Source organism: Peromyscus leucopus, chromosome 8b (assembly GCF_004664715.2).
Source record: "Peromyscus leucopus breed LL Stock chromosome 8b, UCI_PerLeu_2.1, whole genome shotgun sequence".
Classification (NCBI taxonomy): domain Eukaryota; kingdom Metazoa; phylum Chordata; class Mammalia; order Rodentia; family Cricetidae; genus Peromyscus; species Peromyscus leucopus.
Genome location: NC_051086.1, coordinates 83,724,135 through 83,742,708, shown reverse-complemented (window position 1 = coordinate 83,742,708; position 18,574 = coordinate 83,724,135). Strand labels below are relative to the sequence as shown.

Sequence of the window (18,574 nt, the reverse complement as noted above, 5' to 3'; positions counted from 1 at the left end):
ATTGAAGACCCTGACATTAATCCATGTACATATGAACACCTGGTTTTTGACAAAGAAGCCAAAACTATACAATGGAACAGAAAGTATCTTCAACATATGGTGCTGGCAGAACTGGATATCAATATGTAAAAGATTAAAAATAGATCCATATCTGTCACCATGCACAAAACTCAAGTCCAAGTGGATCAAGGACCTCAACATAAATCCAGTTACACTAAACTTAATAGAAAAGAAAATAGGAAGCACTCTTGAACGTATTGGAACCGGAGACCATTTCCTAAATATAACACCAACAGCACAGACCCTGAGCACAACAATTAATAAATGGGACCTCTCGAAATTGAGAAGCTTTTGCAGGGCGAAAGACATGGTCAGTAAGACAAAAAGACAGCCAACAAAATGGGAAAAGATCTTCACCATCCCCACATCTGACAGAGGATTGATCTCCACAGTATATAAAGAACTCAAGAAACTAGACATCAAAATACTAAACAATCTAATTAAAAAATGGGCTAAAGAGCTAAACAGAATTCACAAAACAAGAATCACAAATGGCTGAAAGACATTTAAAGAAATGCTCAACATCCTTAATCATCAGAGAAATGCAAATCAAAATGACTCTGAGATACCATCTTACACCTGTCAGAATGGCTACGATCAAAAATACCAATGACAGTCAATGTTGGAGAGGATGTGGAGCAAAGGGAACACTCCTCCACTGTTGGTGGGAATGCAAGCTTGTACAACCACTGTGGAAATCAGTATGGCGGTTTCTCAGAAAGTTAGGAATCGAACTACCTCAAGACCCAGCTATACCACTCTTGGACATATACCCAAGGAATGTTGATTCATACCATAAAGATACATGCTCAACTATGTTCATAGCAGCACTATTTGTGATAGCCAGAAACTGGAAACAACCTAGATGCCCGTCAACTGAAGAATGGATGAAGAAAATGTGGTACATATACACAATGGAGTACTACTCAGCAGAGAAAAACAACGAAAGCATGAAATTTGCAGGCAAATGGAACTAGAAAAAAATCATCCTGAGTGAAGTAACCCAAACCCAGAAAGACAAACATGGTATGTACTCACTCATAAGTGGATTCTAGATATAAAATAAAGAACAATCAGACTACAACCCACAGAACCATGGAGGCTATATATATAGCAAGGAGGTCCCTAGGACAACTGTGGCTTATAATAAATTTCAGTTTTACTCAATTACTGAGCAAGCCTCAATGAAACATCTCACTATTAAGATAAGAATACATACTGTATCAAGCTGATAATAGAAAAATAAATAAATTAATTAATTTTAAACAATAAAAAATAAATAAAAATAAAAGAAAAATTTGAAATATGAAACAAAGAAACATTTTACTAAAGTAAAAAAAGGGAGAACTAGGGACTCATCATTCCTCTCCACATTCTATTCTTTCCGTTGTTTTATATATTTAAAATTTTTTATTGGTGGAGGGCTCCTATTGCCAATCACCCTCTGGACCGATGGAAGGATCTTTCTACTAGCGTGTAGAGGAGACCCAATCTAGCGTTGGTGTGTCCCTGGGGTTCTGTTTATGTATTTCCTCAGGACAACGAGGTTCCTCTTTGGATTCCTGAGCACTGAACGTGCCCTGTGACTGCTGCTGAAGCCCAACATGACAGAGACCTAATGGGTCTTCATGAAAAAAATCTACCCTTCTGATGCCAATGGAGATTGAGAGCCTAATATCACCAGCTTTGGCAAGCATTAATGTAAGCCTAGGAACTGTAGTCATGAGATTGGATTCTCCAGAAGAGCTGCCAGCTAAAGTCGTGCTGGGATCAAGAAAAATGGGCCTTGGCGGTTCATGTTACTGGAGTTGTATCCATGTCAGTGGATGTCCACACAGTCCAGAAGAGAATTTGACATTGCTGCTGCCGCTGTTGCTGTTATAGCAATGGCGGCCACCACTGCTACTGTTTCTGGGATTACCATTTCATAATTGCTCACTACAGCTAACACAGTGGAGACCCTGGCAATAAAAGTAGCTACCACAGTTAGTTAATCTTCCGTTCCTTTGGGCATGATAAATTTAATTCAGTAGTTACATACATCTCGATTGGCTTTGAAAATTATAAATTTATAAACTCAAGTTCCAGTTGCTTTTGGGACACTATCTTATAAGGACTCCAATGTACAGTATGGCTTGTTAAGGAAGGGAATGGCTCAGTTGCCTTTAGCCTACTGGCTATGGGTGAGATAGGACCTCTGTTGGTCTTTTCTGTATCGAACACACAGATTGCAAGCCCAGTGCCACTTTGAGATCTTTGGCAGCAGTTAACTCTGCAGCTCACACACGATTGAGCCTGTATGATAATGAGTATTCAGAGATGGGTAATGCCTGGGGGGCACTCACCAACCTAAAACAGAGCACCTGTGTGGCCTGGGCAGGCGTCTCCATGATGGGTAAGGTGACCTGCTGACGTCCCACGCAACCCAAGTCAGAAGCTCATTTTTTAATAAAAGGGGGACCTGTAGGTTCCTAGCCCCCATTTTGGGTAACTGTTGCCTTGCTTGGGGACCTTGACCTTGATATCCTCCCAATGCTAATTCCCTGCCAAGTTCCACTCTCCTGAATGCTTAAGGGAAGTTCCTTGTCTGTGAATCCTGAATATTGGGTGTTAAAAGCTTAGATGCAATAGATGTGTGTATTCAATATATATAATTGAATGAATACTGTGAATGTAATCTATGAATACCACAAATGTGATTAATATCATGAGTGTAATTAATGAGTATCATGAGTGTAATTTAAAAAATAAAAATTAAAAAAAACTAATTGGAAGTATGTAATAGAAACTATACATATTTTTCTATTACTATATTTCTTATATATTTCTGTGTGTAGAGTGTGCTTGTGTGTGTGGGCATGTTCTACTGTGGGGTTTCATGTGCATGTGTGTGCATTCTGGTGCATGTGCACATGTGGAGGCTCATGTCAAGAGGCTTCCTTGATCACTATCTTATTCACAGAGGCCGGACCTGGAGCGTACCCTTCAAGCTACTCTAGCTAGCTAGATTGTTCTGGAGATCCCTAGTCTGCCATCTGGGATGGGAATTACAGGTGGGCTGCCACATCTATCTGACATTTATTTGAATGTTGAAGGTCCAAACTCAAGTCTCACACTTGTGTGGCAAGTACTTTACCCACTAAGACATCTCCCAGCCATTTTCTTGTACTATTATTACTAAAATTAGTAACAGATATAATTTGTAAGGTATTGTCCTATCTAACCGTAATGTGACTTCTTATCATAGATGAGTAAGAAGAAAATATATGAGAGGTCTGAAATCATTTGAGATTCCATTTAACTACAATGAGAAGAGTTATATCAAGTTGTACTAAAGATTTTCATTATTTTATAATATATTATTTTATAGTTGAATCACTATAAGAGTTTATTATCACTGCCATTCAAGTTCTAGACTAATCCAAAAGGGAATGTTTCTGTATCATTCTAACAGGAGGTTATATTTAAGCAGACTGTCCTGGGTGCTAAAGGAGACACTGGATATTGACAGTGCCCACTGAGAAACCATCAGTGCATTTCTTACTAGTAAAATTAAAATGATTATGACTGCATTAAGTAGCCTAGCTCCTGTTGTACCATTTTAGTTACCCTGAGCATATATTAAACCTGGAGTGCCCGCAGAGTGAGAACCTGTACTTCCAATACTAGTTTTTATCTTCAATGTTTTTCTTAGATATTTGCAACTGTGCCTCTTCATTTTGAATTTAAGAGTCAGGTTTTGCAAAAATTCTGAAGGGTCTTTTGTTGGATTTGTAATAGTTTTGCTTTAGTTTGAATATAAATAAAAATTTCCATTTTATCTTCTGAGTATATTCCTCCATTAACTTGTCTGTCTTAATATCTCTTGTTAAACATTTATAAATTTTTCTATATTTTATATTTGTTTCATTAAGTTATGTTTAATTACCTAATAGGTCACATTATTATATTTTACCTTTTTAAAACAATTGTAGTTTTAATTCATGTAGCCATCTGAACTGAGAAAGCAGTTAAAATGTTGAACTGCTATATTTAGATATTTCGCTTAATTTTATTTTCAAATTTATTTAATTTTCAAACCTTAAAACATTTTAAAATAATTTACTTTGAAAAAAATTTAAATTTTTTTTAAAAAAAATAATTTACTTTGGGCTTGCTTTGTGTATAATACTAACTACACAGTTAGCAAACAATTCTAATTTTCCTTCCTTGTTTCAGTTTTTTTTCCTTAGTCCATATATTTTATTATTCTGTGACAGTTATAAGCTTATATTCTGCTCTCATATTTAGGTCATCTTTAGCCTGATTTCTCTCTACACTTGTCTGCAATCCCCTCTAAGTTCTATCTTAATTCCTTCATCTAGTTCTGTCCCTTCTAGGTTCTCATCTATCTAGTTCTTTCCCCTATCAGCTCCTCTCCCATCTCCTTCTCTCTCATCTGGCTCTTCCTCATCTTGTTTTTCCCCATCTGTCTCTTCCTCATCTTCCATCTCGTTCCTCTAGTCCTCTCTTTTAGCTCTTCAATCTAGTTCTTCCCCATCTCAGTTTGTTCCTCTCATGTTCTTACCCATCTAGTTCTTCCATTCTCTTTTCTCTTCTCCCTGCCTCCTGGAAGTCTCGGTATATAAAGGGGGGATCCGAGCTAAATTGTGTAAAGCTATTACTTAACGGCCACCTCTCCTAGGCGGTGTCTCCTTGTGGAATTTACCGTAAGTCAGGAGACTTGCATGTGGGCTGTTCCTTATTTCAGTTTTTATGCTGTTTCCTTTCTCTTAGCTTTCTGCTTTGCTATAATGTCCAATAAACTGTTTCCTGTCATCACGGGTGTGGGCATCCTTGCTCATAAGCAATATTTTATCAAGATACTCTCTATTTAGCTAAAGGTTTTGTGCTTGGCATATTGTAGCTGATAAAACATATGCTCATTTCCTAGTTTCCTAAGAAGTTGTTTTTGTTTTCTTCTTATTGTTTTTCTTTTGTGACATACTGAAAATGATATCCTGGGCCTCATGTGTGCTTGACCAGCATTTTACCCCTGACCCGCTAAGAGATTTTTATATTTTTAAAATTCATGAGTGGGTGTTACAGCTTCTCAGAAGCGTTCTGCTGGCTGAAATAACCACATGACATTTTAACAATATAAAATAATATAATTTATAAAATAAATGCTACAAAATGCGTAGACTTTTTTTTTTTTTTTTTTTTTTTTTTGTTTTTCGAGACAGGGTTTCTCTGTGTAGCTTTGCGCCTTTCCTGGAACTCACTTGGTAGCCCAGGCTGGCCTTGAACTCACAGAGATTCGCCTGACTCTGCCTCCCGAGTGCTGGGATTAAAGGCGTGCGCCACCACCGCCTGGCCTACATTATTTTAAATGTTACATTTTACATTTCTTGGATCCTTGTTGGTCATCTTGAGTGTTTGTAAGAAATTTTGCTGGATCTGGCTTGCTCAGGTTTACCCAGGATTCTGTGGTGGTGACAGGTTGGCCTATGCAGAGCTTCGTGTCTTCCCACTGAAGCAACTCCTTTTCTGCTCTGCGGACCAGAAGTACCCTGTGGTTCATTTCAGCATGTTGTTTCAGTCTCTCTTGCACAGCTCTTTTTATGAGGGTACTATTTTTTAGAGTTTCCAATTAATTTTTGGTGAACTTATTGTCCATTTACATACATTGTCTTCTTTGGTGATCTTGTGCAGTCCCCAGTCCAAGTCCCATATCATGATACATTTCACATCTTCTTAGTTGACCCAGATCCCTCTGTGGCCCTCTAGAATCCTTATTCAACATCTTTATTTTACTGAGTTAATTTTATATTCATTAGCTTTGAGGGTTTTTCAAAATGTATTCTAAATAGAATTCATTTATTAAAGATTTGAATTTTTTCTCCCAGTTTGGGAGTTTTCATTTCATTTTTCCCAGTTTGTAACTGTACAGGTTTGTTTGCATTTATTTAATGGGTTAGGAGAAAATGTGGCATGGCATGCATCTGCAGATCCTAAGACCACCTGCTGGAGTCAGCTTTCTCTTTCCATGTGTGACTTCAGAATATGGACCTTGAGTTATCAGGTGCCTTTGCCCCTGAACTTTGGCAGTGTCTTTCAAGAGCAGAGGCTCTCTAATTAGATGCAGTCCAATTGTTTTATTTATTTTTTTTACCCTTAGGAAGTATAGGTTCTGCTGCCATAGCTAAGAAACATTTTTTGATATCGACTTTATCTACAAAAGTTTTCTTTTAGAATCATACAGTTTAGGTCTCATACTTGGATCTAATTGCTATACTGAGTAAATTTATTTTAAACATTTATTTTATATCTTTCTTAACATTTTTTTCTTAATGTTCATTTTGTACCTCTCAATATTAAGCTTTTATACTTACAGCTTTTTCTCCATGCCCTTATCGTTGTCTTTTCCTCTGAGCATCGGTGAAGGGAGTTTATGACGTCATTGACTCATATTTTAGCTCTTTTTCACTTCCATTATGAGTTTTTATTTTGTTCTGCATTTTTGCTTCTTAAATCCCCTTTTCACCATACTAATCCCATCCTGTTGCAAACTTAATCAGTTAATTTTAAGACCTTGCCTAGTTTGTAAAGACTCTCTTCTTTCATTCAGCTGCTCATACTTTTTCTGCTCTTTTCTTTTGGCTATCCCTTTAGGTTATTTTGATGGTAGATTTTTGTTGAGTGTATCTCAAATGTTGTTCTCTTTCCCAGGTTCTGCAGTAGCTTCCAGACTTCATTTTTGCTTTTCTTCTTTATTACTTCATCTTGAGTAAGATAGACCTCACCTGATTTTGATCTATTTATTTAGCACACACTTAGAGGGCTCCTACAGTTTGTGCACCCTCCTGAGTTCTGTGCTATACGTTCTGGGTGTGCACCTTCCTGCCTGTGCTTCATGTGGACTTGTTCAATGTCCTTGCTTTTGTTAAGATCAACAGCTGGATAAAAACATCCATAACTTGCCAGGAGGTTCAAAGTTTCTAAGAATATTACCTGCAGATCCTGTTTTACTAATAATGAACCTTCTAATAACCTATATTCTGAGTCTTTGATTTTTCTGAATGAATGTGAGTTTATAGTTCTCACATTCTTACCTGGTTTTATATCCATCTTTATTCACTTAACTGTGAAAGTTGCAGCACTCTGTATTAAGTATACCAGCTTCACTCACCCTTCACTCTAATCCAGATGTTTTCTGGGACGTCATCATCATAGTAGAATCCCAGCTACCAAATGTTTTAATGTTTTTAGATTCAGATTCTTTTACTTGAGAGAGAAGAGGTATCTTTCTAGCTCCAATTCTAATTTCTGAAACAAATTCCATCTGCTTTCGGGTCTAGCAGTACAGTTGGGCAGTTTTCTCAGTCTGTTTCCAGCCTCTGTGTTTACTGGAGGCTTATTTACTAATGGTTTTCATCAGCTTTCCTATATGATTGAGTTTACTGTTATCAGGATGTTTCCTGCTAGTTCTCCTTCTAAGTGCTAGTGATCACTTGGGGGAGACAATTTGAGAGACACTCAGCAGATGCCATCTTTTTTATATGCAACTAGAACTTATCTTTGCCCAGAGTTTTTGGCTAGATTTTTTGAAATGTGATATGTATACTCTCATGCTCTTTATAATTGCATAGTTAAGTTCATGTTAAGTCAGCACCATCACTTTTGGAATCAATTATTGTGGCTCAATGTAGATTCAATTATAGATTAGTTTGTGGCACTAACATCTAGATGCATGCTGACCTCTTCATGACTTTGAAACTTGATTTCTTAAAATAAAGAAGTCCTTGATCTCAGCTTGCTTTGTGGTCTTTTGCTTCTTTTTCAAGAGGATATCGGGAAGCGTGTGGAGCTGGGTGACCTCCTGAGCAGTGCAGCACGGTTAGCTTTCTGCAAAATTAATAAGTGAATCAAAGGCCGACTCCCCATCTCCCAAATGACTTTTTTTTTTACTCCAGGAAAATCATCATATTCTCTGTTGCCACGAGGGCTCTTTGATTTTTCACACCATTAGATATATGCTTTATTAATATAATAGACTGCAGACAACTCCTTCTGAGCTTTTATCCTTTTAAAAAATTGTTCTTGGCATTGTTTGTTCACGGAGTGTATGGTATATGAAGCCGTAGTTCTTACTATTAGAGCAGTAGTTGGTCCTCCTCTGTTCTCTCATCCTCTGTCTCTAATTACACATGAAATTGGTTCCATTTCCATTCTCTTGGAGCCATGCCAAAACATTGTTTCTGATTTCATTAAGATTCTTCTCTTAAACCCTCCACTCTGTATTTTCTTAATTGAAGTTTTTATGCACCAGGCTTTCTACCTGTTAATCACTTCCTGTTACAATTAATACATCTTTCTCTATTTTGAGTTGTAATTTAAGATGCTTTCTGAGTCTGTCAACCATATTCATCTTCTTAACATTTATATATGCATAAATCTCCGTCTGAGAAACCCTTTCTCAACACTACTTCTCCTTCTTTACCCAAGGCCCCCTCTGCTTTGCTTTAAGGTATTATTTCACTCATTTCCTCTACTTCATCTTTCACTCCCAGCCCCTTCTAGTCTGTCTTCATGCCACCAAAACTTTCCTCCAGGTTTTCAGAGACTTCCAATAGGGACTTTTTTTTTTTTTTTTTTTTTTTTTTTTTTTTTTTGCCTTTTTTTTATTATGACCTTGCTCTTCTCGGATTTTATGATTCAAACCATTCTTCCAGTTTTCTTCTTTCCATTCAATATTCTCTGCATGTTCATCATCGTCTCAACTCTCTCTAGATTGTTTTCTTAGACACAACAGTAGGCCATGGCTTCATAGCCATTTTTCACTACCATTAGTGACTCTCAAGTATGTGTGTTAGCCTTGGCCTGTTGGATTCATTTAGTTTATGACACTTAGTAGAGTGTCTGACTTGGGTTTCCTGTTTGAAAACCTGTTTTGAAATACACAAGTGCGGAGTTGTAGGATCACGTCTGTCCTGTGTTGTTTCCATCCTGTGCTGCTTTTCCCTTGCAGCTTCTATGGTTTGGTTCTTGCGTCCATTTTTGTAGTTTCCCCTTCATTCAAGCATTTAGCAAATATTACAAAGTTCTTCACCTGAGATTAATTTATTCTGCACATACATTTTGTTTGGCCTGTACCATGATTTTGCCATTCTGAATTAACTGACAACATCATAATATTGAGAGATTTTAAAAAAATGGTTTTTGGCCCCCTTTTTTTTTTTTCTTTTTTTTTTGGTTTTTCAAGACAGGGTTTCTCTGTGTAGCTTTGCGCCTTTCCTGGGACTCACTTGGTAGCCCAGGCTGGCCTCGAACTCACAGAGATCTGCCTGGCTCTGCCTCCCGAGTGCTGGGATTAAAGGTGTGCGCCACCACCGCCCGGCCAAGATTTTTGGCCCTTTTGAACCAAGTTCTATGAATATTGAGCTGTCACCTCTCAGGGACATATTTGGAGCTGACTACATAGTTCAGAGACAAGATCACAAAGGAAGTTAGAATCACTTTCAAAGAATCATTGCCATAAAGATCACATTTTTTTGTTGTTCAGTAAACAATTACATAACAGCAACAAACAGGTAGTAGGTTTATTTTTTAAAATTGTACTTTAAAACAAGTTAGGTTGAAAGGGAAAACAATATCAAACACTTAAAAAATGAGAAATCATGAAATTGTTACTTATCCAGTTTTGTAGACTTTCTCTAAAGTTTCTTTCCAGACAGATTAGATAAACTTTCATTTCTAGCTAAAACACAAAAGTAAACATGAAAAATTACAAAGTGGTATGACCAGCAGAAATCAGGCTGAGGAGATGATTCACTGAGAACCAGGCTTGCTGTACAAGCATGACGACTTGAGTTCAAATTTGTAGCCCCCAAGTGAAAGCCAGGAACAGCAGTAGTGCTCAGAGGCTGGAGACGTGTAGATCTCAGGGCTCATGGCCAGCCAGTCTGGCCAAATGAGAGTCCTGGACTCAGAGATGAACACAAACTTCTGCCCTCTACATGCACTTAAGTGCAAAGACGAGACCCCCTCCCCTCCTTTTTAGCAGCCAGTGAAATTGGAAACACAGTGTAATGAATCACTTAAAATAATTTGAGGAAAGAAATGAATGAATGAGTCAAGACTCCATGGGAGCAGTCAAGAAATGACCAAGAGGCAAAACTTAGACATTAGATGAATGAAAACATCCAGGTACCATAGTCAAATGCAAGGCCTATAGTCTTTGCCGTGCTCTTCTCCTTGTCATCGTTTGGTCCCTGTTCTACTTATCCCCCCAGATACAGGTATTATTATTATTATTATTATTATTATTATTATTATTATTATACATGTATGGGTGTTTTGCCTGGTCTGTGCACCACCACATGTGTGTCTGGTGCCCTCAGAGGCAAGAAGGCCACATTGAATCCCCTGGGACTGGTCATGAGTCACCATATGGGTATTGGGAGTCAATTAAGGTCCTATGGAAGAATATCCAGTGTTCTTATCTCTGAGCCATCTTTCCTGCCACTCAGCTACAGTTTTTTACAGTTTAGTAATTAAGGCCAAATTTGTGTATCATAAAGTATTTTATACTGGACAGTTTAGTACATTCACAGGGTTGTACATCTACAACTTTCATATAGTTACACTTAATGTTTAGTGCTACAAATGAAGGTCTGGGTCCATTAGCAGTTACTGTACATCATCTAACCCTCCAGTGTTCTCCTAACACCTGTGTGCTTTCAGTTTTTGTGGTTTGATCTTTCATGGATGCATATGTGGCATGTGATCTTTTGAGTCTGGTTTCTTTTACTTAGCATAATGTTTACAAGGGTCATTTACGTTGTAGGACGCATCATAACTTCATTTATTTGATGGGTAGATAATCTTCCACATGTACATATGCCATAATTCCTTTATTCGTTACTGTTGATGGATATTTGGATTATTTCTACCTTTTAACCATTGTGAATAAAGCTACTATAAATTATCAAATGTAGTTCTTCTTTTCAATTCTTTGAGTATATACTTAGGTGTGGAATTATTGGGAAAGCTGATTACTCTGGTACCTGGCTTCTGTTGCTGGTCTTGAAAATGATACTTGGGCAGCTAGCACAGTTGTGTCTTTTTACTCTAGATGGAGCTACTGCAATAGCCCTCAAAAGAAGAATGTGACTGACACTTAAAACAAAAAGACACACTCTTTCCAGTTTTCTTTATATTCAACAACACAACCATAGATTGGAGTGTTTTTTCAAGTTCACAGCATTGTAGCTATGAAGGTACAGCTGTGTAAGTAGCATTTCTATCAAATTAGTGTAAGTAGTTATGTTGGGTCCTGTTACCCTTCTTCCCTTTCCTCTCTACTTGGGGTTATATTGCCTTCATTTGTTGTTGTTGTTGTTTTGGCTTTTGAGACAGGGTTTCTCTGTATGGCCCTGGCCTTCCTGGAAATCGCTGTGTAGACCAGGCTGGCCTCAAACCTAGAGATCCACCTTGGATTAGAGGCATGTGCCACCATTACCTGGCTTTCCTTTATTTTTAATGTCATGCCTAATGAACAAAATTCTCTGCTGTTCAGTGATGAAAGCATTCTGATCTACTTTTCATTGATATGTATCCATGTATAACAGTCATAATAAAAACAGCAAACCAAACCAAACTATTACCACCTTCTGCTTTAAGAGTTACAGTAGAATTGTCAGATTCTTGGATTAATACTGGGACAGTCACATACCTGTCCCAGTATTAATGTGAATATCTATTTGCTATATATTAACAGAATTTGCTTTAATAATTTTTAGGTAATTTGTTGGGAATATTATAGTTTGCTTTTCTTACAACCAGAGCTAAGTGTATTTTAAGCCTAAATTACTAGAAGACATTAACAAGAATTACTATACCTTTATTTACAATTATTCCATTTTGTATATGTGTTGGCTATATTGCAATATGTCAATATTGGCATATTGTGTTTTTGAAAATTTGAAAAAGAAAATTAATGATAGTGATAAGAAACCAAATCTTTATAAATGCAATTTATATGTGATGGTAGCCATGATGAAAGTAATGCTTCTTTATCTGTAGTTAGTTTCACACTGGAGAGATCAAATTATGTAACACATCTGAAATTCTGAGAATACAACTCCAGAGATGGTAAGCTGTGGGATAATGCTTTTATACACTGCTGTGGGATGGTCTGTATGTCAAATAAAACACTGATTGGCCAGTGGCCAGGCAGGAAGTAGGTGGGACAAGGAGAGAGGAGAATTCTGGGAAGCAGAAGGCTGAGGCAGAGAGACACTGCCAGCTGCCGCCATGACCAGCAGCATGTGAAGTCGCCAGTAAGCCACCAGCCATGTGACAAGGTATAGATTTATGGAAATGGATTAATTTAAGCTATAAGAACAGTTAGCAAGAAGCCTGCCACGGCCATACAGTTTGTAAGCCATATAAGTCTCTGTGTTTACTTGGTTGGGTCTGAGCGGCTGTGGGACTGGCGGGTGACAAAGATTTGTCCTGACTGTGGGCAAGGCAGGAAAACTCTAGCTACAATACACTGGTTTAATAAAATGCTGATTGGCCAGTAACCAGACAGGAAGTATAGGCAGGATAATCAGGCAGAGAATTCTGGGAAGTGGAAGGCTGAGTCAGGGGAGATACCATCCATCCATCCAGGGAGCAGCATGTAACAGCACACAGGTAAAGACACGGAAAACAACATGGCAACATATAGATTAACAGAAATGAGCTGAGTTTAAATGTAAGAGCTAGTCAGTGGTAGGCCTGAGATAATGGCCAAACAGTTTTAATTAATATAAGCCTCTGTGTGTTTACTCGGGACTGAGGGACCAGAGGAGCTAGGTGGGACCAGGAAAACTTCAGCTGCATATATATGAAGTAATATATATGCCTGTGTGTGTGTGTGTGTGTGTGTGTGTGTGTGTGTGTGTGTGTGTGTGTGTATGTTGGTTGTTAGCTATCAGATTCTCTGATTTCTTCATAGAAATTTAGAAAATAGGGCTGGAGAGATAGCTCAGTGTTAAGAGCACTGACTGCTCTTCCAGAGGATCCAGGTTCAATTCACAGCACCCATATGGCAGCTAACAACTGTCTATACTTCCAAGATCTGACACCCTCACACAGACATACATGTAGGCAAAATACCAATGCAAATGAAATAAAAGTAAATTATTTTAAAAAGAGAATTCAGAAAATAATTTTTATTGCTAACAAATTTTATAAATTATTTGTTGGTCTGGTATTAATTTCAGTAGTAGAGTTCTTCTTGATAATGCCCACAAGTTACATTCTGAACACAATAGCTTATATGCCAAATAGTTTTCTTATTCAATTTCCCCCAGTTTTGAGGGGGAACCTAGAGCCTCATGTATGCTGGGCCAGCACTTTACCAATGAGCCCCATGCCTGTCAGTCACAGTGTGTTTAATGCATAGTATAATTCACAGAGAACTTGTACAATACTACTGTGTAGACATGGAGAGTGCCAGTGTGCGTGGAAACCTAAAAGATGAGTCTGGCAGGAACCAAAGCACATAGAGCTGGGTCCTGATTCCTCAGAGGAGAATGGTTGAAGAATGCCAGCAGAGTGGTAGATGAGCGAATGACACTGGAAAAAGACTGACTTCCCTTAATAGTTTGGGCAATAAGCTAAGATTTGAAGGGAGAACTAGAGATGAGCTAGTGGAGGAGAGAACTGTTTCATCAAAAGGAATTAATATTTCAAGGACATGAATTTGATGACATGTTAATGTCTAAGCAAGAGGTCAGGAGTATAACAACGAGACATGAAGGCCTGGGAGAAAGCTTTTCTGGGATCATTATAAGCAATAATAAAAAAAAAAGTTAAGTACTTCTATCATTGAAAAACATGCTTTTATTTCTTCATTGACTTTCCTTTGTTTTTTCCTAAATCATAATCCTTGAAGTTTGGTATCATGAAAGTTTATGAGGGTTCTTTACAATTGGTAACTGTTAGATTTTAATCCTCTAATTTTTATTACTTGATATAAAATTTATTCATTTTAATTGTAGAATACACAAATGTTAAGCAACTTTGAAGAAACTTCAGTAATTTGAACCATATATCTCTGTTAGTGAAAAATGAAAACACCCCAAAGGAGATTTTATGTGCAGTAAACTTGGTCTGGAAATGGTCTATATTGAGACCTAATGGCCTTTTGATGTCTGATTCTTTGATTTTTGCCTTTTCTTTTTAAAGGGGTGCTATGTGATTATAATTAGAAACATTTCAAGTTCTTTACTTGGAAAGCTAATTGTTCCTTAGCTCATGCCGTTATGACTAATCATATACTTCTAAATGGTAGCAGTGTTTGAAATGATACTAAGGAGATTCACTATGGTTAGTTAAGAATGCTCCAATTCTTCATGAAATTTTTATCATGTCTATACTGTGTACTCATTTATTTTGCATGTTGTGACTCTGTTGTGAGTATATATTTATTATACATTAAACAGGCTTTACTTTAATAATTTCTAAGTACTTTGTTGTGAATAATATAGTTTGCTTTTCTTGCAACTAGAATTAAGTATATTTTAAGTTTGACATTAAACCTAAATTACTAGAAGGCATTAATGAGAATTTACTTTAGTACGTGGATTACAGTTAATCAATTTTGTACTTATATAATCATTTGTATTATCTTGAGCAAACTTATCCTTATAATTTAGTAAGTTTCAAAAGTCTGAGCATCATTTCTTCTTACAAATAGCTCTCTTAAGTATCAGTGTGGTGGTGGAGGAGGACCCAGCTGTTCCCTTTTCTCCACTCTGCTGGAGCATCTGAAACCAGTTTAGATCCAGAGGGGTCAAAGCTCTCAGTTTATTGTAAACATTCCTTACCTCCAGAGAGCATGCTGGTTTAACCCTCCCTCTGAGAAGCACAATGTGAAGCTTGCAGAAGAGAGCAGGATGTGGCCACCTTGCTGCAAGCAGAAAAAGAAATGTCTTTGCTGTTAAGTGGTTCTTTGTAGAAATGTCATCATAGAATACAGCATTTCTTCTGATGAGAACACATTGTTTTAAAATGTGTGTCATGGAGTGTGATGTCAGGGAACTTATTACTGACAGGCACATTTGTGACACTATTTCACACTTTAAGTTTAATGTGTAACATGAGATTTCTCTTAGGCTTATTGGTTGCTTTATTTGGAATCGAGCAAACTCATTTTAAAGCAGCTTATGCATTTAGCTTTTGAGTTTTATTAAATTACAGTTCCACTTTTACAGTGAAATGTGGTGAAATAAACTTGATGAGGGGTATAAAAATCAACTAATCATGTGAAGCCTCACTTGATTTAGCATTTATAGTGAACACAATGGTTTTAATGCCCAGTCTCTTAGCTTGTCTTCAAATGATTCCTGTGTGGCCATATGTTACTATCTTCTGTGAGAGATGGAAGTTGAGAAATGAAGCAACTTGACCAGCATATCGTAACTAATCTGCTGCTGAGCTGATCTCCATATCTGGTCTGCTGAGTCAAAATTGGTGCTCTTGTCTGTAAAGAATAGGTTTTTACCTCCTCTGTCATCAGAATTGCTGTGGATATCACTCTATATAAATAAAACACTGATGGCTAATGACCAGGCAGGAAGTATAGGCAGGACAAAGAGAGAGGAGAATTGGGGAAACAGGAAGAAGGAGGAGAGAGACTGCAGCCACCGCCAGGACAAGCAGCATGTAGAGACTCTGGTAAGCCACCAGCCACGTGGCAAGGTATAGATTTATAGAAATGGGTTAATTTAAGATAAAAGAGCAGTTAGCAAGAAGCCTGCCACGGCCATACAGTTTATAAGTGATATAAGCGTCTGAGTGATTATTTTATAAGTGGATTGTGGGACTGCGGGGCTTGGGGAACCTGGAGAGAAGCCCTCCAGCAACAAGAATGATTTTTGTTTGTTTGTTTGTTTGTTTGCCTGTTGTTGTTGGAGACAGGTTTTTCCTGTGTAGGCTTGGCTGGTTTGGAACTTGTTATGTAGCTCAGGCTGACTTATCTTGTAAGTGATCTTCCTGCCCTCGCCTTCTGAGTACTGGGATTCTAGGTCTGAGTTTTCACTCTGGGCTTAGCAAACTAGTGTTCCTTTTGTGCTTTTAAAAATGGCTTGATCCAAATTATTCATAAATATGTTCGTTAACTCCAGATGAGTCTGTTGTACCCCAGAAAGCTGACCACTCCATTCTCTCCTACAGGACACCCTTTTCTCTACTATCTTTATTAGTCCTAGAGTAGTTTCCTGATCAAAGATGGCCAGTTTGTTTTTCTCTAATGTTCAGAGAGCTTATGTTCTACAGTTGATAAAGGTGCTAGGGTTTACAACTTTGGATGGGTTTGACTCAGAAGTCTCCATTGTCAACCACTGTGTTGTGTACATTACCCCTCCTCTCTGATCGTGGACATTTGGAATCTAAAAACTAGTAGACTAAAGCAAACAAATGCAGAAGCTGAAAACCTGAGAAGTTAATGTATTAGCTGTAGTGGGTAGCCATTCCAACTTGGTTCTGGAAGTTCCAACCCCCATTGAGACTCTGGCAACTGTCACGCCTACGAGGCGGGGCGAGGGGAGGCGCCTGGGGACCCGAGAGCTGGATGGGCCATTGCTCGCTCTGGGCGCTCTCTCGTGCCGGGACGCTGACCAGTGCAGATTGACTGTGTAGAGCTCCGGAGAACACCGTTGGACTGCATTACACCTTCCCCAGACCCTGCGACCTACCCATTACTTAATTTGTGAGTTTCGCCATTAAATAAATATCCTTTTAACTACGTGGAGTGGCCAAAATAATTTCTCCAATAATTAGCTATTATTCTTGTTCTTGTGGCAAAACAGACAGAAAGAACTTAAGGGAGACAGATGTTACTTTGGCTCGTGTCTTGAGGGAGTAGTCCACCATAGTGGGCCCAAACCTGAGGCTGCTGCTCACTTCTGGATAGAACAAGAAGCAGACCAAGGGGAAGTCTAGTGTTCTGCTTTCTCTTTTTTTCAGTTTTATATTGTCTGGATGCCAACCCCGATTCAAATTGGGCCTACCCTTCTTAGTTGAACCTCTCAGAGAAGACCCTTAAGGATGTTCCCAGTGTTTTCTCCTTGGAGATTATAAACCTTGTCATGTTGGCGATGAAGACTAACTTTCCCAGTTACCATCATGAAGATTCATTAGGCAATAGCCAATATGTACTATATTCAAACTGAAGTTTTCAGTAGTTGCATTGATTATGAAAGGGAACTGGGCAAATGCAGAGGGAAACAGGATCCTATAAGAAATGCAGATCTAAGTCTGGAGCCCACGGTATTTCAGTTTTATCTCGAGAGATAATTCTCTGAGACCTTGCAATAAAATGTCTAATATACAGGCATTTTATTCAGATACTGTGAGTTGGGGGATTTATTTAGTTGAAAGTGAAATTAAAAATAGATAACTTTGGTCCATAGACTGTAATTGCCACATGCCTTACATTTTAAGAGACTTTTTTGGAATAAGTGAGAGTGAACATTAATATCCATCCTTATCAAATTACCACAAATTATTACTAACAACATCTGAATTAATATGGGAATGGTAATTCTGTACTGTAAACTCCTGGGAATTTTGTTTTGTTTTTCCAGCAGTATTAAGCTCTTCAAACTTGTATAAAATCTGAAAATTTTATAACATTTTGATTTAGAAAAGATTAGAGGCTAACATAGAACACCATCTTTTCTTGTTAAATTTTGAACTAATTTGGGAAAATAGGAGGTCAGGAAATGTTTCCACATGAGGTTTAAGTATACCCACCAGCTCACATTCAGAGCTTGTCCCAAGGGACTATGTGAAGTAAAAAGAGGGACACTGATGACAGGCCAGTCTTAATAGAGAAGAAAGGAGCTGACACTTCTCATTTCTCCCAGGTAAGGGTTGTTAGTCTGTGAAAGACAGGCAGGGAACTTTTCTTGTTGAAAGAGCCAAAGTGCTTGTTGTGTGAGCATTTTGTAGAATGTGGGAGAATTGCAAACATTCAGTACACATGTTTACACTTAACTAATGTTGATGTATAATTATTCATAATTTTGATATAAGAAAGACTATCATTAGACTATATCTTTTCTTTTTTCTCAGAGATAAACATCTTTCTTCTTCACATTTTATAAATCTGCAGTGTTTGTAAATACTGCCCAGATTAATCTTGACTTGACCTTTTAAAATTTATTGAGATTTGTTTTAATTCCCAGAATACAGTTTATCTTGATTAATGTTCTATGTACTCTTGAAATGGTTATTTATTCTGTTGTGCTGTTTTACGAATGTCATTAAGGTCAGATTTCTGATAATTTATTCAATTTCTGTTTGTTCTTCTCTGTCTTATTTTCCTCTCAATTATTAATAGCGAAGGATATTTAATTGACAGTTCTAATTTTACATGTGTTTGTCTTTGTAGTTCTTTAAGTTTTGTGTTTCTTGTGTTTTAAACTTTTGTTTCCTATTGATAAACTCAGCTCCTTAAGTATTATGGAATGACCTT

The 18,574-nt window shown here is 37.6% G+C and overlaps 1 protein-coding gene across 1 annotated transcript in view; it reads left to right on the top strand.

Annotated features, from left to right (window-relative positions):
* Cep112 (centrosomal protein 112) overlaps positions 1-18,574 on the top strand; it is a 493,364-nt gene that overhangs the window by 122,064 nt on the left and 352,726 nt on the right. The window lies entirely within an intron of this gene.